Genomic DNA, 26,697 nt, shown 5'->3' with positions numbered 1-26,697 from the left:
GGCCCTAAATCTATGAAACAACATGATTACCAAACAACAACATTATCTCAAGATGAGAACATCCAAACCCACAAAACATAAAAATAGAGCCCCCCATTAAAAATAAAAATAAAACTTCATATCGCTATAGCTTAACCTGCTAACCCTAACTAATTTCAATCTACTTATCTTTCTAGTACCATAATACATGTCCATGAAAAATATAACTTTATCAGAGCTTAACATAATTAAGTCCAAACATATAGGCATGTAGGACCAAGATACAAACCATCTTAAGATCGTAATCAAAACACATAAAAGAATTGAAGGAAAAAACTAGAGAGAAGCTAATCCTTCTTTATCAAGTTAGAGCTCCTCTGGAGCGTGTCAATTTGTGTTTCCCAAGTGTCCATCTTCCATTCACCATCATCTTCTTCTTTTGTTCCCTATCCCTGTTTCGCTCGCTTTTTCATTTTGTTCTTGATTTTACCATATCTCAACACCATACCCATAACAACTTTACTCATGACCCCTTCAGTAATCCAACGAAGGGCACTGAAGGCATTATAGAGATTGTAAAAAAAAATTTATATTCCTAATTTTTCTCCTCCGCATTAATAATTCCCCCTTTTAACTCCTTCAGTTTCTCTAGCACATCCCTCTTATTCTCATTTTCAGTCAAGGAATCATGAGAACAATGGACCATTTCTTCACCATCTAGATAGTTAGGGGCCACCAAGCTATGGTCAGTGTTATTCAACTCCTCTTCCTTTTCACTATCCTCCTCCTTTTCTTTTTCTTCCTCCATCTCTTCTTTGAAATCTTCCTCAAGGTCTTCATCTTCCACCTGAAAATCTTCATCCTTTGAGTTATCTATGGATGTTTCCTCATTAGCTTCGAGGTTTTAGATTTCCTCCCTATTTTTTTCCATTTCCTTGTTTTCCAGTGTATAGTTTTTCTTCTTGCCTCTAAGTCTAGAAAATCTCCTTTCTCTTGAGCTACTTTATTTTCTTTCCTTTTCGGTGTTTTTTTCTTTGTCTTCGTTTGCATCATGCAAATCTAGGTCTATAGTATTATTCTTTCTAGTTGACCCTTTTATCAATTTTTTTGTCTTTAACAAGAGAATTATTTGGGGTTTCCATTTTTCTTTTATCTGGATTAACACTTAGAAAGGCCACTTCCAAAGGAACATTTTTTTGAAGCAATTTCTTACCCTTAGGCTTACTCGGGGGAGTAGAATCAAGTGAGAGGTAGGGTTTAGAATCAATTAGTTCAATCTTGGGAGAACCTTATTTTTTCTTGTAAGTTTCCTCCTTACTTATCAAGGGTAGCAATCTACTATGGCTTGGAGAATGCTCAAAGGAATATTTGTAGAGGAGGTAAATAAGACCTTGATGGAGAAGAGGGTTCTCTCCATTCAAAATGCATGACTCTAAGGACGAGTACAAAAAAAAGAGAAATTTAATTTTCTCACCATGTCTGATATGGTTGAGAATTGGGAAATGATATCCATGCACTATAGTATACCTACCTTATAAATTAAAATACTTCATCACAAAATAACTAACAATGGTGTAAGGTTTAGGAAGAGCAGAGTGATCATAGCCATTTTGAATCATTAGAGGATTCTCTTCTTTTTTGAAGAATTTCTTCATATAATCTTTATAGTCACAAGTGCTCCATCTCTCCACTCTTTCTTCTTAATTTTGCAAACCCATAACCTCCACAACATACTCGATTGACACCATAAAGGATATGCTTCCCACCATAACTACTCCATTTTACCAAGAGTTGCAAAACCTAGCAGAGAGTGATCTGGTGTAGCCTTTCATGGTGAGAAAGTAGAAAGTGAACCCCATGTTTTGAAAAAGCTCCCAAATTTCCTCATTACTCTGCAGCCCCTCACAATTTTTTGTTTTAGTCCTTTTGAGAGGGCCCCCATTTTTGTAACAAAATTTGTAGAACATTGTTTATCTTTGTGAAAGTGACCGATAAAACCATTGTAATTTTTTACTTTCAGATTAACTTTTAAAATAATTTCAAAAAAGGTATTTTTTGATCTGAATGTCATCGTTGTCACTATATGTGTGATTTATTTTCCAATTATTAAACATAAAGGTATCGTGTGGATTAAAGTCACTGCCTTTCCATCTAGTAATATCCTAATCTTTAAAAATCCTTTTGAGGCACTGAGGATTAAGTTTTATACCTCCCTCTAGATCCTTATATTTCCTGATATCCATGTCATTCAACTTCCAGGTCAAGCCAATTAGCCAGGCCATCATAATCCTATGCAGCATATTTTAGGAAGACTAGCGCTTTTTTGAATTTGAATATTATTTGTGGTCATTTTTTAATTCAAAAAGGGTATTTAGTAGTCCAACTAGAGTAGTTGACTCTTTCCTCTTGAGGAGCTTTGAACCTATCTTTTTCTAGAACCTCTTAAGTCCCATCGAACTTTCATCAAAATTGAAAAACCACCAACCATCTCTGCTTAACCCTTGATTCGCAATGTCATCTGCAAGAATATTACCCTTCTTGTAGATATGCTTCACTATAATACATTAAAAAGTCTACAAATACTTATACAATTTTTAATAAAATCCATTTGATTTCCCAAGGGGCCATAATGGTCTCATTCAAGAAGTTAATTAATAGTTTGGAATCGCCTTCAAGAATCATATTCTCGTTTGCATGATGTCAAAGTCTTGAAAGACCCGTCCAAGCCACCATAGCTTCAACTCAGTTATTGTTCTTCTCCCTATATTTGTGCCATATCCTTATATCATCCATCTTTTGTGGTCTCTAATTAAGCCCCCTGCACTGGAAAGGCCCAGATTACCCTTGGAGCAGTCATCAAAATTACATTTGAGCCAATCTTTCTCAGGAGGTGACCGATAGCAGGTTAACCTTATTAACTTAGTTTTCCAATTCAACCTCAATTTTTTTTGATTGATTCCCCATTTTTTCCTTACACGAAGGTCCAACAAAGTAGTGGGAACTTTTGATGTGCCTAGGGAGCCCGCATTGATATTTTCTTTGATTTCTTATTTAATGATCTGAAAGAGTAATTTGTGGTTTCGCTCCTTCCAAATATTCCAAGCCATATTTGGGGGAGTTTGATGCCAAAGGTTTCTTGCAATAGGGAGATAGTAAGGAGATAGGGGCTAGAGTTTTATGAAGTCTCTCATCAACTTCGAGTGGGTCCAATATATTTTCAAATCTTCCATAACAGCCTCCCATATCTCATTAGCATAATTGCAGTGTAAAAATAGGTGATCAATACTTTCCATATCCTGGTAGCATAGCACACATCTATTGACAAAAGAAAACCCTCTTTTGTTAAGTTTATCAATAGTTAGGATTCGTCAATGAGCTGTGGTCCACAAAATAGTTTATTTTTGGGGTTAACCCTTTAATCCATATGTCTTTCCAATTATGTTAGGGTTCAACAATTTTACGTTTCTTTCTATAGTGACTTCTCTTGAACCTGGGTTCACTAATCTCTCTTGCAGCTAGCTCTTATACTAGTTTGAAGGAAGCACAAAAAGAAAGAGAACTTTGCACTAAGAGAAACTCAGATGAAAGTTGAGAGATTGGGGTCCTCTTTATTGTTCCAATAGATCTTTCTACATCATGACTAGTGAATAATTAATTTACTATCTTTCGACACCAATTATGGTCACCAAATTTTTCACCTGGTTACTTTGGGAGTATTATTGCCTCTCTTAAGATTTAAAGGAGTTTCACCTTCTTTCAATACACCATCAAGGAATCATGTTTTTTCAAATGTATTATCCAATCCTTAGAAATAAATAAATCCAAAAAAAAAATCGTTAGCATTGCATACACTCTAGTGTGCTTTCTAGTAGGTCAACCTATAGAGGGCTTTTTGTGGACATTCTTCTCACTATGTTAGAGCTCATCTATATTCAAATAACTTTTACTGATATAATTATTTAGACATATTGGGATGCTATTAAACCCTTAATTTATGGATTGAAAATTATTTGTAGATGGATCTTTGTGTTAATCAACATTTTATTTGGTAGTTTCCAATTCTTTCTTGTCAAGACTATGTTCTGGTTAATTTATTATGGATTCATTCATTGATTTTTTTAAAAATAAGTATTAAAGTGTTGCTAGTATTTAAGAAATATGCTATCAAGGATTTTCTCTTTAGGAAGAGTTCAAAACAAAATGCAAATATGTTAATAAAACACCAAGAGACATCTTAGGCTATTGTTGATGTCATTTGTTGAATACCCCCAAAACCATCTACCCTAGACATCCTAAAGATTAAAACCCAAGACATCCTAGAGATTAAAACCCAAGACATCCTAGAGATTAAAACCCATGAAATCTTAGAGATTAAAACCTAAGCAACCCCCCAAAAGTCCAACACAAAAAGAACACATGCCAGGTTGCTAGACCGCACAACCTTAGAAAGGACATGAACAACCAAAAAGCACAACAACAACCTCCACAAGAGTTACGAACTCAAATCCTTTCACAGAGGCCAAAATACATGGAGAAAAAGTCATATTACCCAAAAATAGTAGAGGGCAAGAAAGAAAACTTGACCACAACCATTTGGGGGGCCATGTAGTAGTGCCTTTTGCCAAACCAACATCTAGAAATAGGACCCTCTACGACTGAAATAGATGAGGCATAGTTAGTATAGGATAGAAAGAGGACCCTCTAGTTGAAAGAGAGCATGACAAGAAAACATGGGGTAGGGAGTTGCATAGAACATGTCCCATTCATACCAAGGACAACAACCAATAGACCTTAACCACTCACATCTCTAGGAAAGAAAGGGCGTTCAAGGTCAAACCTCACAACAAAAATAAATATGTAGCTAGCAACATCATGCAAAAAGAACATCCAACAACTAACAAGTGACAAAAAGAAAGGAATCTTCCAACAACAACACCTCCAGTATAGAGAAAGGGGTGAGAAGCCCCACATAAAGTCCCCCATCAAGCCAAGGCAATAGATACGAGAATAGGAAAGCTCCAACAAGAACAACCCAGACACTCTAGGAGACATTGAACCATAGACAAACCATGCCAAAAATCACAACCCACAATGTCCCCTATAGAATAGTGGACCCAATAGTTGTTGGGATAAGGTGTTTCAATCTTGGAGTCCTAACATTGGTTATTTAATAATTGGTTTATTCTAATTTGTTAATTTATTAAGTTTCCATTCACTTTGTGGGTCCTCTTGGTAAGGTGGCATCCTACATGGCAGTGATAAGATGACATAATCCATTTTCTTTAAAATTGGTGACCACTTGGAATATTGTACATTTTGGGAAGGTGTTGTCATATATTTCCAATTTGGAGTGGAAATTGATTTGGAAATTTCTTATGTTGACTAAAGAGCCTTGGCTTGTGTTTTCTATAATGGATTCGATTTGTATTTGAGCAACTAATATTTATGGTGGATTTTACTTTTGACAAAGTGGTGTGAGGTAAGGAAAGTGCCTATTCCTGATTTGGGAGTTGCTATCTTGAACATGCATTGCATTTGGCATGGTAACCATGTTGGGTGAGATAATTATTAGTGCTTTGGAAATTTGCTATGTGCAACATGTCATAATAATGGTAATTACATTATTTATGACACAACTTACCTCTTAGGATTTGAAGTTGGTTTTGGAAACCATGGAGGACTACTACTTTGTGTTGAACTTTATAAATATGTGATACCTTGGCTTATTATTGAGGAAAAGTTGAAGATTTTGAGAATCATTATGCTGCTAGAATTACTCTTGAATTTTATAATTTAGTGTGAAGACTCCTAAAGAGAATAGCTCTCAGATTATATTGTAACTATTGTTGTTGTTGATTAATACAATTGAGCTAAGTGTTTGGAGTGTGGGTTTTTTTTCTAGAAAGGGTTTTCCCATGTATCTAAGTTTATTATGTTTTGAATATCTATAAATATTTAATTAGACGTGTATCTAAATCTATAATTATTAAAGGGTTTAAAAAAATTTTCATTCACCCTCCTGATAATTTTGTGTAGGAAGTTGTATTCTGCTACTTGGTTTCCTTTCAATAGAAAATCCTAGGATTTAAGGCATGGAAAAAGAAGGAACCTAACCACCACACTCAACCAAAGTAGGGAAAATGAGGTCGATAGGACCAATGTTAAGAAAAAAAAATCCCAAAGACCTATAATAGAACATGAATCATAGGGCCAACATCATCCATCTCTACATCCTCATATCCATCTCCCTCAACTACCACTTCTACCTTAACACCTCCTCCACAAACCCTAGCACTATGTCTCCTTCCAGTCCCAATCTCCATCTTTTAGGTGTTTACAAGTTACGTATCTATTAGAAGTATATATGTTAAGAAATGATATAGTTGTTGAAATAACCTTTAGATTGGTATATTGAATATATATATATATATATATATATATATATCGTGTCAATAGAAAATTAGTATGGTCAAGTCACAATATTGGTGTGGTTGTCATAAAGGTTCACACTCCAATTGGTTCATTGGTTCATTAAGCTTGTAGACTAGGTTCCTTTATGTTCTCATTAGTAGTTTGTATTTTCTAAGTTTTTGTGGTCACGGGCTATGGACCTTTAAGAGACCATTGTGCTCACAAGTTGTGGGTCATCACTAGACCATTGTTCCCACAAGTTGGAGCAAGGTGGCAATTTATTTGGGACTGAGGCCCCTCAATAGTAGTCATGGTGAAAAATTCATTGATAAGAGATCCTCTCATAAGTAGCCTTTCCAAGCTCGAACCATATTATAAAATTGAGACCACCAAATAAAAAATATTTAAATATAATCATTATATATGAGTAATAGTACTTAATATGTAAGACTAATATTATTATTTCTATGTAATTATTTTAAATTTTAATGCATATATTTATAATTTGTAGTATAATTAAATGTGTGTGAAGATAAATATGGGTTTCAAATACATTTGATTGGCTTAATCAATATATATTCATATATGACATAAGTGGTGGATAATCTATGTTTTAAAAAATGGGATGATAATAAGACAATATAAAACGATATTTTAAAGTTAAAAGATAAAAAATTGAATCTTAAAGATCAATTGTAAACATATTCTTTAACCCTAATCTTTAATTTTTAATTTACTTTTCATATAGTTTTTGCTTCATTGGTTAGATTTTAAGTGGTTATCCTATCAATATATATGTGCAACATTCATTTGCAGGTTTAGGGGATATATGTTTCAACCCTAATATTTAATATTTTATTTTTTACAATTCTTTTCTTACTTCTTTGTTTATATTGCAAGTTGTCATCTCATTGATATAAAGGTGCAATGGGTTGTTTATAATTATAGGAATAATCATATCAATGTATGTAAGCATGTCTTATTGAGAACTTCATATTTAGACAATTAAAAAGTAGATATATGTCAAGAAAATTAAGAATACTATGTTAAAATAATAATAAGATTCTTCTCTAAATATACAAGCATTAATCTATATATACATCACATAACTATAGTTAATATTTATCTCATATTTTAAGAGTAATATTACATACATATATGTAATTTTTTTAATTGTAATCATATAAAATAGTAAGTAGTAAACCTGCATATGTACACATATATAGATATGTATGTATGTATTACTTATATATATATATATTAAGATATGCTACTATTTTCAAAAAAGATTTTGATTGATATAATCAATATTAACATGAGAATTTTAATTTTTTTAGGAGAAAGGGTGGATGACATAAAGAGAATATAGAAATGTACTATAAGTTATAAGAAAAAAAAAAAATCTTGATGATGATGTCTTTAATTTTCTATTTATTTTCATATTTTTCTTACATCATTGATTATATTGTAAGTGGTCATCCCATTATTATAAAGTTTCAATGTTTATTGACAGGTGTAGGAGCTATATGTTTCATCCCTAATCTTTAATATTTTAATTATTTTTTTATATTTTTCTTGCTACATTGGTTATTTTGTAAGTGGTCATCCCATTAATATAAAGGTACAATGGTTGTTTACAGGTGTAAGGGATATATTTATCAACTCTAATATTTGATATTCTATTTTTTTGTGTTATTTTTGCTTCATAGTTTATATTGTAAGTGGTCAACTAATTAATGTAAAGTTGAAATAGTGATTAACAAGTGTAAGGGTTGTCATCTATGAAAGGGCGACTTATCAAACACTTAATAATAAAACAATTAAAATGTAAATAATAAAGAATTTAAAATGTAAATTTATGTCAAAAAAATTATTTTTTGTCACATATGTGAAGGTGGCTTATCAAAGGCTTGATAATTAAACAATTAAAAGGTGTAATATTATGTTTCGAGGGCACATAAGTTACATTTTAATTATTTAAATGTATAAGTATTATCTTAAAATAAGATGTTACAACTAAATTATTGATGAATAATAGATCATATTTATTTATACATTGAGATTATGAATGTTACTAACATAGCTATATTTAGAAAAATCTACATATTTATACATGTATTTAGAATAAGGACACACCATTCTAAACAACAGAAATGATAACAACAAAACAAAAAATTAGTGACAGCGTGTTCATGACCATTTATATTTGTATAGGGTGGACATGACATTGAGAACTATTATGTTTCATAAATCCATGTAATTTAAATGAAATAGACATCTTGAAAATGATTTCTCAACATTATTTATATAGAATTTATAAAATAAATATAATAATTAACAATTAATATCACCCATAAATAATTATAGATTTTATTTTAGAAAAAAAGCACATTCACACTATTTCAATCTTCTAGCTACAATTTTCCATGAAGATATGAGCACAGTTACAATTCTTGACAGCATACTTACAACAAGTTTGAATATTGTTTTGTTTTAGTGACTGCATTTTCCATATCCGATACTCTCCATCAGTGAGAGCAATTCTTAAGAAATGTATTTCATCCATATCACTAAAAACGTTGGCCTTCCCAATTTCCAATATACCATCATTGTCCACCAACAAAAGGTAATCTGGTCTGCCAACTCGTATATATGTACAAATGTATGTAAAAAAGCATGGAGATATGTTATTATTATTTATTATTATTTATAAAGGATAAGCAATACTATTAAAATCTCAATTTGGAGGTGCATTAAAAGAGTGGATATATTAAGACAAACCTTAGTGATATCAAGAGTGGGATAGAAATGAGAAAAGTGACAGCACACAAATGGCACCATGACCAAATGATGTGGTGAATTTCTAAATGTACTCCTAAAGGTAAGCACTTTGTTTTTTCTGCTTACTGTAGGAGAGACTAAAGTAATCAACAACTACACACCAGAGAAAGAGAACAAAATACTGACTGTATTTATTACCTGAAGAGTTGTTTTTTCTGTAGTAAAATAGCTTGAAGCCGAAAGTGTTTGCCGACAATCACAAGTGGTTTCTCTGTTAAGCCTCCATGGAAATCAGTTGATGACAGCTTAGAGTACGAGGTTTCGCTCATCGCTTAAATCCAAAAATTACTAAGCATGCACTTACTTTAATATATGTGGAGAAGAATAATGTTAAATATAGAGGAAGACTTTTAGTAGAGCCAAACAACGGTTTGTGGCAGTTAAGAAGTTTCCACGTCGTCATAGCATTTCCTTCCTTTTTTAAATAATTTTTGCAAAATTACATCTATATAAGTCGTCTAACTTCTGTGCGAAATACACCCAACAGATAACCATCTTGCCAGATCTTAAAGAGTTTGGAGACATTTTCCAGTTTGTAGTTGTGACAATGTCGTTGCTTATTACTGTCTCATTGCTGCGACAAGTCGGAAAGAAAAAGTAAGCACGACTCCTCTTTTGCTTCTTAATTTCAAATATTTTGAATGCATACATTTTGTTTCGCAATTCATTGTGGTATTTTAGGCGAGTTGTTTTTGCAGAAATGAGGATGCACTTACTTTAATATATGTGGAGAAGAATAATGTTAAATATAGAGGAAGACATATAGTAGAGCCTTATCTTTTGGGTTATCAAACGAAAAAAACGGTTTGTGGCGGTTAAGAGCTTTCCACGTCGTCAAGCTTTTCATTGCATTTTAATTTTTTTTTGCAAAATTACATCTATATAAGTCGTCTAACTTCTTTGTGATATATACCCAACACATAATCATCTCGCCAGATCTTAAAGAGTTTAAAGACGCATCAAGAGATAAAAGTAGAGAGAGATCAATGGGCTTATATAGACGCTTTATAGTTGTGACAATGTTGTTGCTTATTACCTTATCATGACTCCGGCAAGTCAGCAAGAAAAAGTAAGCACAACTCCTTTGCTTCTTCATTTCAAATATTTTGAATGTATACATTTTGTTTGAGAAATTGGTAGGCTTTTAGCCATTCATTGTGGTATTTTGAACAAACCTTCTATGCAGTGATCAGAATGTATCTTTGAGGATATTTATTAATTAATTGAAAATCAGATTTATTTGTTTTTCATTAAAGAAAATCAAAGATGTATTTGATTCTTGCTACTTGGACATATATCTTCATAAAGAATGGATTAGAATCATCATTAAAGATGCTCAATAATCATAAGACTAAACTTTGAATTTAGTTGTAACTTGTTTTTAGTAGACAAGAGTTTGATATAAGGAATTTAATTGTGAAGAATTGAGAATAATATGAAGGCTAGTTAAATATAAAATGGAAATAAAAAGAGGTGTTATACATTTCAAATTTGTTTTTAAATTTTAAATTTGGATATCCAATGAATATTTAATCACAATTTACAACTAGAAAAATTATACAAATAATAAATATTTACAAGTACCATCATATTTGACTTGAAACACCAGTAAATTAAACTTGACCTTACCCTTGCCCCCAAAATAAATAAAAAAATTAGTGCTTAGCCACCCCAAAATAAACCTAAAACATACCATTGTTGAAAAACGGTTTCACTTTCTTTGCTATCATTTAAAAAGCTTGCATGGTTGATTAGTTCTAGTTATCAATTTGCATACGAAAGAAAGCAAGTAATGGTTTCTATTACTTAAAAAATGTAAAAATTGTTTTAATGATCTTCTATTTTTTAATGCAGGGGGTAGATTATGTTTGGAATACCTGACGGTACATCACCACAAAGGCATTGCTGAGGGTGATGTTATAAACTCTACTAGTGACCAAACTTTACTAAAGGTTTTCTTGAATCTTAGCTATATTTCCATTTGATTTTAGTTTTTCCATATTAAAACAAGACTAATTGAAGTATGTTCTATGAATTTTAAATCAGCTGATTCATCTGCAAACTCAAGGAGAAACCGCTAGCCAAGAAAATGGGCAGTCCAGATCCTTGGGACTAAGAAAGTTGAAGCCCAAATTTCAGTACAAAAGACAAATTCCTAGAGGTCTAGACACTCAACACCACTAAAACAACTCTATGAAAATAATAGATAAATCTAGTCATATGGGTTCAAGTTTTTTAGGAAATAAGGTTTACGTTTAATAAATCAAATTAGGTTAGTTAGTTGGTTTGGTAGTTCACTCCCGTAAATTAGTTTTGTACAAGAATAATGGCTTTATAAAACCAATACATTGGATGTAATGATTGAACCATATGATGATAATATATTACCTCTTTAGTTTTGCAATGTAAATATTTCTATTATTCTTCTATTGTTTTTGTTTACATTTCTCCTTTACATTAGTACAAGAGCATTATGAATCTCTATGTGTGTTAGATTAAAATGCTAAAGAGATCTTGCTAGGCATTCTAGAATGGAAGACTAGTTGCAAGCACTTGAAGCATTGAAACTTGTATAAGGGAGATTGATTGTAGAAATAACATTTGGAAAAGATAAAAACATTCAAATTATTTGATGAGAGTGATATCAAAATAAGTGTGAAGCAGATTTTTTCTCAACATTTAGTATGTATTTGCTGGCCCATTAGGATGAAAGGAAAGCATTTTGGAAGTAAAGAAAAAGAGAGATTTTGTGTTAGTGGCAGTGTGGAAATAGGCATCAGGAGTGGAGTTTAGGGAAGATGAGAAGCGATGATGATAGGTGCATAAAAACACATCTGTGACATAAAATAAGTAAATTAAATTGAAGTTTTGTTGAGGCACTTAAGTAGTTTTTAATAGTTTTCATTCTCTTCATTGTGTTTTTAGTCTCATATGGTAGTAGAATAGTAGCCAATATCATATCTAATTTTTGAGTAGAATTTAAAGTTGTCAAAATAAAGCAAAAATAAAATAAAAGGTATAAGAAAACATGATGTACAAAGGGTTATAGGAGGTATCCTCAAAAGCCAACATTATACAAGGTTCTAAAATTATTACTTTCTAGCTTCTTTTTTTTGGACTGAGGTCATAAATTATTTTGTCTCAATATGACATCAAATATTTGTGTTTTGAAAGTTATCCATGCTATGTTTGGTAAAGATTTAAAAAATTCACATGCTTGTGTTATTGGAGAATCTGATGCATATAGAATGCAAAGAAATATAATATTGGAAATTGGAGGAAATGGAGGCTGGAGGCAATCTATCATACTAAAGTAGCTTCTTGTTCAGAGATGATACATTGCATGAGAAGCATCTTTTTATTGCTAGACCTTTCAGGAGAAAGAGGGGGCATGCAGTGGTCTTTTAGTGTGTGGATTTTTGAATCCACAAAATTGGTGACTTGTTGGTCTATGGAAAGTTCATTTAAAAAACTAATTATCGATAGTTGTGTGTTGGATAATCAGTTTATTTACCCAGACATGAGGAGTTTGGGTTGATCCTATTGCAAAGTTGGAGATTCATTTACCTAGACCATGAACTTTAGGTTGATGCTGATGAAGAATTGGAGATTATCGATATTTGCCTAGACCGAGAAGTTTAGTCTGATGCTGACAAAAAAAGAGAGTTGGAGATTTCAAACATTTGCCTAGACCTAAAATTTTAGGTCAAAGCTGATATAGTTTTGTTCTTTTTTTTCTTCATTATGTAAACCTTAAAGGGGGTTGTTAGGAAATAAGGTTTACATTTAATAATATTTTCTTTGTAGTTTTTGTATTTTTGATAATGTAAACCTTAAGGGGGTTGTTAGGAAATAAGGTTTACATTTAATAAATAAAATTAGGTTAATTGGCTGGATAGTTCACTCCCATAAATTATTTTTGTATGAGAATAATGGCTTTATAAAGCCAATACATTGGATGTAATGATTGAACCACATGATGATAATGTATTACCTCTTTATCTTTGCAATATAAATCTTTCTATTATTCTTTGGTTGTTGTAGTTTGCATTGCTACTTTACACAAGTGTACCAAATTTGTTTAGGACTTACATAATCCCATTTTCATCTTCCTTTTGTATTGACACCTCCAAAGCCATCAGTGTGACTACTTTTGCATTTGTTGACTTTTTCTTGAAAGAGAGAAAATTTTAATTCATATTTTCAATAAGACTAAGTACTAAGAGTGTGTGATAAGAGTATAGTTTGTTTTGAGAGCTTCAAAGTTATATATTAAGTGTCTTCATGCTTCTTTACTAACAAAGAATTATTAAAGAGCTGATTTTAGTGTCAATGGATTTCCATTTCTTTCCAATTTTTGTTTTCCTATTGTGATGTGTTTTTTTCTATTACATTGTAGTGTATATTTACATAGATTAGTACATGTTCTAAAATATCAATCTTTTGGACTCTTCCATTCTGTTTGGCAACATTGTCTTATTGCTCCATCTCTCAATGTGCTCACTATTGAAGCTTTTGACAAACTTTTAGTTGATACGATTTCTTATTCTCTAGTAAAGGGGATTTCTCTTCCCAATTTTCATCGTTAGCTAGTTAATGGTCATTTTGTTAATGATTTTTTTCTCATTCTTTAAGATAGACAATTTTTCCCACACAAATCAAGTTGTTTAGATAAATTTAGTATTAAATAGATTGTTTTCTACTTTGTGAGAATATCCTTTGTTGTTCAAACTTCTCCTTCTATTTGGCAGGTTGTTGATATCAAGATTGAGAAAAATCTCAACTACTGAATAGCCTAGCCTCTTAGATGGTAAGTTCAAAACTTGCCCCACAATCTTAGTCACCACACATGTTCACTATTTCTCCTATTTGGTATCATCAAAAACTTCTAATTTAATGATTGGAAAATTGTTTTGTGATTTTCTCTATTCTTTCAGTGATGGTCACCAAAGTTTTCACCTGGTTGTTTTGGGAGTATTATTGCCTCTCTTAGAATTCAAGGGAGTTAAGCCTTCTTTTAGTCGACCACTAAGGAATCACTTTTGTGTCAAATGAAATATGAAATCCTCAATAAATGAAGCCTAAAAATTTATTTTTTCATTAGGCATTGCATAAGCTCTAGTGTGGTTTTTAGTAGGTTAATTTAGAAGGGGCTTGATTGTGTCACTTTTCTTACTATTATCAGATTTTTTCTCAAAGTGAAATTGAAACAACATAGAATGTGAAAATGCAATAAATCTAATTGAAATAAAGTGATTAAAATATTAAAAAGAATATTAAAAAATTAAAGGATAATATCATCAATTTATTAAAATAAAGATTAATGAAATCATTTATGAAAATTATTTTAAAATATATGAATAATTATAACTATTAAAGTATAGTTAAAGGAAAACTTTGTGAATGTGAGAAATTCCAGGAGCCTGACTTGCAAACCAAACCTTCACAAGCAAAAGACAAGAAGCTATGGGTTCAATAAACTACATTTATGTGAATGAGATTAAGATTATGTACAAAGCACCTTGTATATAAAGGAAGGATGAAAACGAGATCAACATGGGAATGGTGATTGACTCCCACCTAATGCATGTGGATAAAAGTTTTTACCTAACTTTTCTTAAGTAAATGTACACAATATAAACATGTACACCAAACCCTCTCTTTAAGTGAAACTCAGAGAGATATGCAACATGTAATATGAGATGCATTATGGGTCTTATAAACAAAGCTATAGTAGGTATCCATGTACATCTGTAATGCATGATGGGGATATGAGTTTGTATGGTTGTCATTGATGTCAAACTTAATTTTCCAAATGGATTTTGGTCTGAATATCTTTGTTCTGTGTTTGGTGTTGCAATTGAGTTTAATGTTTTGGTGTTGGTTGTAGTAATTTTAATATGTAGGAAAGAGTTTTTAATGTCTCACATCGACTAGTTTTCTAGTTTGTGGATTGTAGAAGCTAGTTATTACTATTGTTTAATAGTAAGGGTGTTTTTCAAAATGGTCCAAAAAGTCTTTGGTGGCCTTTGGATATATTGAAGTTTATGTTGCAATTTTGTGGACATGGTTATGTGGTTTGTGTAGTATTTTCGGCATGTTTCTCTAGTGGTGCTTCTATTCCGCAAGTGAGTTATGTTGATAAATTATGTTTGGCATATTTAGTGTTGTTATGGTTCAGTATGTTTGGTTGGATTATCTTGTTTGGATCATACTTTTTTGTTTGAATATGCATTAGAGAATGAGTTAGAATATTATTATCAGTTGAGCACCATGGTGTACAAAGATAAGCATGGTATATTTTCCATTGGAAGATATCTTTTGGCTAACTAATTGATTAATTCTATTGTTTACCTATGTGTTATGTTTGGTGTCAACTTTGGAAGGTGTTAGCATGGGTGGATCATTGGATTCATCTTGGAAGGATGTATTGTGATGTATTTGGGTCTCCTCTTTCTCTTGGAGTAGATGTCTTCAACATTTTTAGTCTGAGTGGCTTATTTTGTGTAATAATATTTATTCTAGTTGTGGTTGTGTTGGCAACAAAAATGAAGGAAAACTGAGAGGGGGGGTGGTCAATCATTTTTCACCAGATCTACTAACTTAACTACAAATACAAATCTAATAAACTATAGCAACAAAAAAGATAATCAAGTTGATAACACAACACAAAACACCAAGATTTTGACATGGAAAGCCCGGTTAAGTGAAAAAATACAATGTACACCTACTCACACTAAGATAATACTCTGTAGTAGTATGTGTAAATGTTATAATGGGGAATACACATGCATTCAGGTGCACTGCCTAGATCTCACTTCTCAAAAGATAATAACCCAGAAGGATACAACCCTCAGGGAAGTCTCACTAACTTACAACAAGATTCATACAACAATCCAGAAGGAATGAGCTAAAAGGATAGCATCTCCAAATGCCTAATGATAGTTTCAGTTAAGCACTTATGTCTTCTCTATAACACCAATCTCCACTCAATACATCATACTGAAAGATAAATCCTTGTTTTCTCATACACCACTCTCTGGTAATGAAGACACGGCCATTTTACATTAATTACATGACAATATCACATATTTATACAATTCATCACCTTGACAGCAAGGTCGGCTAAACACTCAATTCACAATTACAAAATTATATCACATGATATAAAGATCAACCATCAGACAAATATAATGATATACATGAAATAACATTGACCCAAATCAAATTTCCAAATGCTCATCACCACTGGTAATCATCCCAAGGTCAATCGCAGCACACTGTACCACTAGGAAAACCACATAACATAAAGAACATCATCGGTTCAACAAAATCACCAAAAATTCACACAACAATCAATGCGGATCATCAAAACAAATAGGACACAATTAGGAAACACCAAAAAGAATGTTAGAGTCATCAATAACAACTACACCAACACCACTTATCAAATCTTCATTTGTCAACGTCTGAAACTCAAGAACACTCAAATAGAAGCAACTGTCATGATGAAAAATAACTTGAAGAGTACCAAATCATGAACCAAATGAAATGAAGATACACAAGAGTATCCCAAACAATTTCCCAAAAAATTAGCTCGAGATCTAATCACATCGGAATATACTGGGGAAAATACCAAACTCTGCAAATCATTAATCAGAAACACAAACTGCAAACTAATCATATGATATGATCACTTATGCTTCTTTTTGTCTGGCATATTTATCCTTCCACTCCTGGAACACATCATCACTTGGCCAAGCAAAGATGACAACCTTTTGTTTCATCTCTTCTAGCCTTTTCCAAGTGACCCTTAACTGCCCAATTTCTGTTTCTATGAAACCATAATGTGATTTCACTTTTTCAACTTCTTCAACTATTTGGACAAATAGGGATGTGTCATCGGTGTTAATAATTTCATTAACCCCTAGGGACAATTTGTGGTCCAGTTCTTCTAGCCAGGTCTTCTCCTCTTTCAACTAAATTGGACCAACAAATCCCCTTGGAAACAATTCAAATTTGTGATCTGAATATTCTTTTCTATATAATTAGGCTTTTTCTTTTTATACCTGCACTTTCCTCTGAGAGTATATTCATCTCTTTTATGAACTCACTGGTGGACCTTAGATTGTCATTCTCCTCCTCATTTGCATGGGATGAACACATGAACTCTAACTCTTTACCTCTAGGCATCCACTTATTAAGGATTGGTTCCAAAGTGGCTTCATCCTCTCTGAATTTGATCAAAACATCCAGAATCCTCTTCATATTAATGTATACAGTGGTGGCCTTGACCGAATCAGCAAATTTCAAAATTGTGGCTTTTATCTTTTCTTCATACTTATTTGCAAATAAGGCTTGAGCCTGTTTCAACTTTTCCAACTCATGTTGGACAGTTTGAGTTGACTGGAAACCAGAAGGCATAGGAGAAGGGGGATACTCTATAATAGGACTAGTAGGAGGGGGTCTTGCTAGAGAGGAGGCTATCATGAGTGTAGAGGATTCACCTGGATGGTGTTGACCTGCCAACTGACTTTGAAGTCTAGTAATAATGTTGACCCTGTTGGCTATTCCTTCTTTAGCCTCATTGTAAGCCTTTAAGATAGTCTCCAATTTCAATTGGAGATTAGCTCTTTCTTTTGCCTCTTTCTCTGCTACTGCCACACTAAACTTTGCAGTTTCCAAAACTGTGCTTGCAGCTTCCACTACCCCTATATCTTGGACTCTCTTAACAATCATGCCTCCTAAGAGACTAGAATCTAATGCACTTTTCCTCTTTTTGTTCTCATCCTTTTTTAGTGACAACATGACTAGAGTAACATTATCCTTGCTGAAGGTTACTCCTTCCATAGGATGGATCCTGGGATGTTCACTTTCTGCAGTTCTTCCATTCAATCTCTTCTTTCCCCACACTTGCTTTGTCTTGTGGGTAGTAGCATTTCTTTGTCTTCTATAATGTCTTCTATTGGCATTTGCATGAAGATTGCATTAATGATATGTTATGTTTTCATTTATGCCAATTGAACTGGTAATGATATTGTTGATATTGTCTTGTAACCGATAGGAAGAGCTTTGTGAAGGATATTTTAAACCGGTATGTAAGTTTGTGAGTTGAACCAATAAATCAGTGTATAATGTTAAACCCTTTCTATGTTATGTAATCGGTAAACCCTAGCTGTTGTTTTTGCTAAACCCTAACTGAGTAAGGTTGTTGAATTGGTTATGTTGGTTTATGATCTGATGTTGAGCGGTAATGATGGTGACACATAAGGTCATTGTATGAAGACAAGTTCAAAATGTTTTGGCATGATTGTTTGTCTGGGGAACGAGCAAAGTGTATTGCATCTAATGCAAAGCGCGTGATGAGTTACTAAGCTCGATGAAGCAGTAATTAAGGAGCTGTTGAGGTTTTGTTGACTGATGTGTAGAGATTTCTATGTAATCCAATGGTTATACTTGTACCGACTTGTTTGAAATCTTGATGAGAGGATTAGATTTTTGTTGTATTACCTACCTAATTGATTTGTATTTAAGGTCAATGAAGTTGTTGCTTTTTGGTGTTGGCAAGAGTTGGCAGAAATCAGTTGAGTGTGTGGTTGCCGAACCAGAGAATGAGTCTGTAGTTTGAGTAAAGGCAGATAGAATCTTAAATGGATCTGGTCAAGCAAATGTAGTGCTATTCAGACAGATCAAGAAAATCCTATTGTTTTCTAACAATTATAGCAAAATTAAAATCCTCTAACTGGGTAAGCTCTAACAAGCTTGGTTACTTATTAAATCCTCTAACAAGTTCATCCATTAGATTGGATTCTCAAATCCTCTACTAAGGTTACTCCTTATAGTATATTTACTTCTAACAAGGTATTTTTAGTAAATCCCTTCACCGGGTGATTCCTAACAGGATCGGTTCTTAACAAGACTTTTTGTAAAAGCTTTAACAGGCTAGGCTCCTAATAGGGTGAACTTCAAAAGACTTCAAATATTTTCTTGTGTCCCATCTCACCATGGTTTTTACCTATTTGGGTTTTCCATGTATAAATACTTATGTCATGTGGTGAATGTTTTTGTGGTTATGATCTTATTATTGATTTGATTAACTACTTAACTATTTTCGATAAGGCACGATAACTGGAAGCATTGAGAAATGAAGCATTTGGATGTTTACAAGTTTGATGTTGTTTACTGTTAAGTTGTTGTAACAGTCAATCGGTATTCTTATGATTATTGATCTTGATAGTGGTATATCATTGATAAGTTTACCTAGTATGTTTGAGTTTGAGTTTGGGAAGTTTGTATCAGTTTTTCTGTTGATGGATTCACCCCCTCCCTCTTAGTAATCTACCGAATACTTATTCTTTCATCATACAATCATCTTCTCCTGTTCTTTCTTCCAGTGAAGATACCTTCTCCCATCTTCCCTTTTCCTTTGAGACCCAAATTGTTCCTCCTTCTTGTAGCACCAATCATCATTCTTAGCTTCATTTCTTCACTGGTTGTGGTTAGGTCAACCTTCTTCTTGGGAGTGTTATGAACTATGAAGATATGTCCCTTGTTTTCTCCATTAGAGGAGATAAACATAATGTCATTGTGGGGGACATTCTTGCTAGTGGAGCATTCACCGACACCACTTCCTAATCGTTTGGTTAGGTCAACCTTCTTCTTGGGAGTGTTATGAACTATGAAGATATGTCCCTTGTTTTCTCCATTAGAGGAGATAAACATAATGTCATTGTGGGGGACATTCTTGCTAGTGGAGCATTCACCGACACCACTTCCTAATCGTTTGGTGTCTTAGTAATCTACCGAATACTTATTCTTTCATCATACAATCATCTTCTCCTGTTCTTTCTTCCAGTGAAGATACCTTCTCCCATCTTCCCTTTTCCTTTGAGACCCAAATTGTTCCTCCTTCTTGTAGCACCAATCATCATTCTTAGCTTCATTTCTTCACTGGTTGTGGTTAGGTCAACCTTCTTCTTGGGAGTGTTATGAACTATGAAGATATGTCCCTTGTTTTCTCCATTAGAGGAGATAAACATAATGTCATTGTGGGGGACATTCTTGCTAGTGAAGCATTCATCGACACCACTTCCTAATCGTTTGGTGTCCTTGAAGTTATTTTTCTTCTTCAATATTTTGTCCAAGGCATCATTGCTGCCATTAAACCAGATTCTCACCTTGAGCTCATCTTGACATTTCTCAAGGTCATTTCAAAGATCCTCCATTTCTCATTCTAGCTGTTGATACTTTTTATCCTTGGCCTCTAGCTTAAACTCTAGATCTTTACACTAGCACTCATTGGTGTCTTCTTGTTGAGTCTTCAACTGTGAAATGCATTTCTTAGATTCTTCAAGGCATTTGATCAACTAGTTTTGTTCCATAGCCACAACATTCTTGAATAAGTTGTATTCATTCCACACTCTACTAAGTTCTTCGAGTGCACTTACAAGTTCTCTTTCAAGATCTACTTCTACTTCTTCTTCTTCATCTTCACTATCACTGCCAAACACATCTTTCCGATAGGAATGATCTGCATGATCACTCTCAGATGTGTGCCTCTCATTCTCTGACTCTTGAGCCATGAAGAGGTGAGTCTCCTCTTCATCATTTCTACTACTACTAACTGATCTATTTTCATATGCAGACTCATTCGACACATTTATCATCTTGTCTTCACAAACTGGTTCTATAGTGGTAGGCTCATTTCTATAGAGCTTCTTCAATCTATCCCATAAACTCTTTGCCAATTTGCATTTATCAACCGATGAGGAGATGTCATCTGTGAGCCCACAAAATATAGTCTTTATTGCTACATCATTGCACTTGTATCTTCTTTCTTCTTCTAAATCAGTGGGAGGACTGACTTTACTAGGGGAGACATTAACAAATGACATCCACACATCAAACCCTAAGGATGATAGGTAGACTTCCATCCTACAATTTGAAATAGAATAATTTGAACCATAAAAAACTAGAGTAGGGATTGACACTAAACAAATCATTGTGTTCAAATACCAGAATCTACCCAAGCTAGAGAAAGCTTATCAACTGAGAACCTAGGCTCTGATACCAATTATTGAACAAAATATGCCATTGAGAGGGGTGGTGAATAAGTGGTTTCCAAAATTTTCTCTTTTCTATCCTATGTGTGTATATCGGTTAACAGATCTAACATAAAGCAAACATATTGGTTAGATGGGAGGATGATACAAATGCAACCACATATAAAAGGGACATCACATAACACCAGATGTATGAGGAAAAACCAAGATGGGAAAAACATTGATGCGAAATGTTTTTATAGACTATTGCTCCAATCCAAGATCATAATGAAACACTCGGTTACAACATTTAGGACACCAACCCAAGGAGTACCACTCCTACTTTAGGACACCAACCCAAGGAGCACCAACCCCTGCAGCGAGCACCAACTCAGTGATTAAAAAATCATATAATAAATACAAAAGTAATATCCTTGTTAGAAAAGAACTTTGTATCTCTGAAGCAAGTCTCTCCACCAGTTCACGTCTATCCAATTATCTTCTAGTTCAAAGAAATTACATGTTTAAATATATAAAATTTATGCCAATTAATGAAATATATGAGTTCATATTCATTGTAGGTATAAAGCCCCTTAGTCGTTGTATCTAAATTGATCCAACTTATATAAAGACATAGAGAAAGGAGACAAAAAATTTGAAATATCAAGAAATGATGATAGAGTGAATTCACATAATCACCACATATTGCAATTATGGGTAGCAAATAAAGATTGGCGACTTGGTCTTTCCAAGCATGCTTTAATAAAATGTATTACAAAATATGCGGCAAAAGTAGAAAAAAGATTAGAAGCATATAGACGAATATTGATGTGTGTTTAAAACATAGAAAACTCAATGATTTAGCTACATGAGTATATAGAAGGCTTCCATCTGAGACAATCATAGAAAGAGATTGGAGCTCAATAAACATGTCACATGTTGTTAGAACTTCCATTAGTGGAAAGAAGTTGAATATTTTTTAATCTAAATGTTTCACATGAGGTGTTTAAATCTATAGCTATAAATATTGAAGACAATGATGAAAATCAAACAATATCTCTAATTGATGGATATAAAATAAGGCCTCCTTCTATGGAACATGTCTTATTGATTGATGCAACAAGATCATGGATTTATAATCCTAAAAAAAAAGAGACAACAAATGGGATCCAAGACAAAGTGCATCTATTGAATTAGAGTTATCCCTAGGTTTGTATCCATTCCTCCACATGACTCAGATAAATTGATTGAATTCTATTTTTCAGAGTTATTGTTGTACAAACTATTTCATGGCATAGAAAGAGATATTGGGCACGATCGTGACTCCAAAATAGAAAAGTGGGAGTCATTCAACTATATTACTTAGGACATGGAACAAACAATGGCTGAAGAAAATGTTGAAAATACTAGAATGATTCTAAAATTGAAGACAATGAACTTATTCAAAAAAATATCATAGAGTATGAATGGGAAATTTTATTTACATTGCATCAAGGTCAAAATATACAAGTTTTAGAAATAGATATATTGATTTGATAGACATACAGATTGGTCTCATAAATGTCAAGGTGAAGAGTACACAGCTTAAGCAATAAATTTCATAAGCAACGGGATAGATTATGGATAAACTAGGAAGTTCTCCACCTGAACCACCATCATATGTCATGGTTGAATTTGACAATTATATAGGAATACCATTTGAAGATCATCATCCAAATATAATTTGAATAACACCAATACAAAGGTGTGGGACATTATAGTTACCATTGAGATTCACATGGGTATTGGCTATACATAAATCTTAGGGGTTGACTCTATCAAAAGCCACAATAGATATAGGACCAACAAAAAGAACTGGATTGACATTTGTGGCAGTGCCTAGAGAAAAATCTCTAGGTAGCCTCAGAATAATGACAACATTCACATATGAGCATTATGAAAAATGAAAATCAATAGAGAACTTGCAAAGCAAGAGGCCAAAGAATACATATTAAATTTTTTAGAAGATAATTGATGTAATATATATTTTTGTTGCTAACTTTACATCCTTTAGGCTATTGTTTATATAGGAACAACCTTGTTTGCTACTTATTAATATAAAAAACAATTGAAATTTTGTTCCAATATCTTCTATTTTCCCTAAATTTTACTTTTATTAATGACTTATATTGTGACAAATAATTTGATCAAAGTCATTTTTTTAACTATTTATTCAAAATTATCCAAACAAAATGCAATTGAATACTATTAATAGTTTTATGTATTTATTTATTAATACATAATTTAATTTTTTTTTTAAAAGTCTTCTCTTTTTTGTAATGTCTAAATTGTTTAATACATACACATCACAAGTATAATATTAGTTTTCTCCATTACACCTTATACTTTATCTATGCATGCTTCAAGTTCTTACAATCATAATTGCTTAAAACACACACACACACACACACACACACACACACATTTTATTCATCCATGTTGTGAATTATATTCTACAATTTCTTTCATATACTCTAAATCATCTATTCAAACTCACTACTAATAAAACCTTTATTATTATTTATGATTATTAAATATTTTCATAGTTTGATATCTCTTAGCGTATATTACTTTGATTTTTTAAAATATAGGTATGCTAGTAAATATTAGTACTATATTATTAATTTCGTGCATAAAGATAACTTTAAAAAATTATTAATTTATTTTTAAATAATTTGTTATATATTTGTTTAGTCTAGATGTGTAAAATAAATTTGATAAGAAACTAACTATTATCTTGACATACCAAAAAATTGCCTAAAAAAATTCATTTAAATAGTGGATCTGTGAAATCCTGTAATAAGATGTAAACTTTTCAAGCCAATTAGATTGGAGAAAAATAATTTGTATAATTTAGTAACTTAAAAATCGTGCATCTTAACTTTATAAATTTTTTAAAAATATATCAAAACAAAAAATTTCTACTTCTAATTGGTGAAAAAACAATTGAATAATAACGAGTTAACAAAAATTGATGACAACTGATTGCAATAGTACTACCTTAATGTCAAGTACTAAGAATAACCTAGATTATGATCTAAGGGTCGCAAATTGGTGATAAAAAAAAACTATCTTTGAAAATGAGTGATAAATTTGATAAGAAAATTTAAATATGCTAAATATTATTTTAATGTACCTAAAAAAATGCCTAAAAAATCATCTAGATAGTGGAGCCCAAAAACCTGGTAATAAGATGTAAATTTTCCAAGCCAATTAGATTGGAGAAAAATATTTTTTTATAATTTAGAAACTTAAAAATCATGCATCTTAACTTTATAAAAATTAAAAACATACATAAAAACAAACAATCATAGTTCTAATTGGTGGAGAAAGAATTGAATAATAATGAGTTAACAAAAACAATGGCAACTGATTGCAATAGTACTAGCCTAACGACAAGTACTAATAATTTGACTCTTTCTATATACAATAAATTAATATATAATGTATATGTGAATAAGCGAACCTTAAATGAAAATTTTCCACTCATAATAGATTTAATGACATTCATTGTACCAAAATCTTATTATCTTATATCTAAGGAATATTTCTTACATTTTTCTAAATATAAGTTTTTCTAAAACTTTTAAAAATAAATTAATATGCTACCTTTACTCATTAGGTTAAGACTCATTTATGGTTATGTGAAAACAAGATTGGATAGTATTAAAATAAATGTATTTAAATCTATTAAAAAAAAAAGCCTCTTTTACCCTTTTGTTGAAACAACTTTACTCATAAAACTGAAATTTTAGTAGCTTTGCAAGCAGAGTTTTTGAGATGCTCGCTACTCACAATTTTGTTCTACTTGACATGAATTATCCATGTCATCACTAAGTGACATCATCACTATCATGCTCTTCCTTTAAATGTAATTGTATTAATTTTAGGGTTTGCCAGCAAACTTGTTGCAAAAAAATAATCAATACTTTTCAACAGTAGCAAAAAAAAAAATTGAAAACAAATATAAACAAATTTTTCACTTCCTCTCAAATCTGATTGATTATATGATTATTGTTTTTCTTGCAATTGATTAGATTGAAGGGGCACACACATAGTCATAGGCTTAGTTTGTGTTGCATCCTAAATTTGTAAAATTATTTTTCTAAATAAATTATGCTCTTTAGAGAAAAACTTAAAGTAGGTGCTAAGAAAAAATAGCAATTTCTTTGCTACCTACAACAAGTTTTACTTCTTGAATAGGAAGGAGAAAAAGGTAACACCCATGGCATAGATGGAGAAAAACAAGCCAACTTACAGAGGTAGCATGTGCAAGCATTTACACTTACCTCCAAGAAAGCCTCATTGGTCTACAAATTTCAATGTTCTTGGCAACAATTCTAGGTTATGCTTTCTTTTTTGATAAAATAGTGATCTCCTTTTCAAATCACCCTCTTCAACAATTTTAGGTTATGCTTTCATTTTTTTATATGTTGCTTGCTTTATAATATATATAAAAGCTAAAATAAGACATTTTTATAAAATTTCAAATGATTGTTTTCTTGATGTTTCTATAATTCAATTACTTAAAATAATTTGAGATCGGCCACAAATTTCTTTTTTATATTTACAAATATCAATATAGTAACAATATTTTTTTTCAAAATCTATAAAAGATTTGTTTCTTTGATATTTCTATAAAATTTGAAATGAATTTTTTCTTGATGTTTTTATAATTAAATTACTCTAAATATATTAAGATTATGTCACAAATCTCTTTCTATATATTTACAAATGTCAATATAATAGAAATTTAAAAAAATATATATATTAACATTTTTTTCATCCTTTTTAACTATTATATATAATCTTTTATAAAACAACAATACAAAAATAAAAAATTATATTTATAAGTAAATAATAATAATATCACCATAATAAAATAATAATAATAAATTATTATAAAAATTAATAATAATAAACTATTATAAAATTTAATAATATAAACTAATATTCAAGAATACAAAAATAGTATAATAAGAAAAGAAAAAAATATAATAGGTAGAAGTTTCTTATCTTAGGTGTGGTAATGAATTTAGGAATTTTTCCAATTATGCTAATTGACTTAGCAATGTTTGTAATGGAAATGTGTTTGTAAATCAAAATATTAATTTCTATTTTGAAAGAAACATTTAAAACTACAATTAAAAATTCAACTTTCTACTTTCAAAGATTTGTTTCCTTAAATAAACATAAATAGGGTACTAAAGGAACGGAATAAACTACGATTGCTAACAATAAATATTTGACTGCTAGAATCTGACATCGGGAAATATTTCAGAAAAGTAACTAGTAGAAAACGATGCGAGACTTGATGTTTCTAATGGCATTTTGAAGAAGAATAGCCTATCAGTTAAAACTTATAACGACACAATTAGGAAGTTAA

This window comes from Cryptomeria japonica, chromosome 2, assembly GCF_030272615.1.
Source record: "Cryptomeria japonica chromosome 2, Sugi_1.0, whole genome shotgun sequence".
Classification (NCBI taxonomy): Eukaryota; Viridiplantae; Streptophyta; class Pinopsida; order Cupressales; family Cupressaceae; genus Cryptomeria; species Cryptomeria japonica.
The sequence above is the reverse complement of the archived record's forward strand: the minus strand, read 5'-3'. Positions refer to the sequence as shown.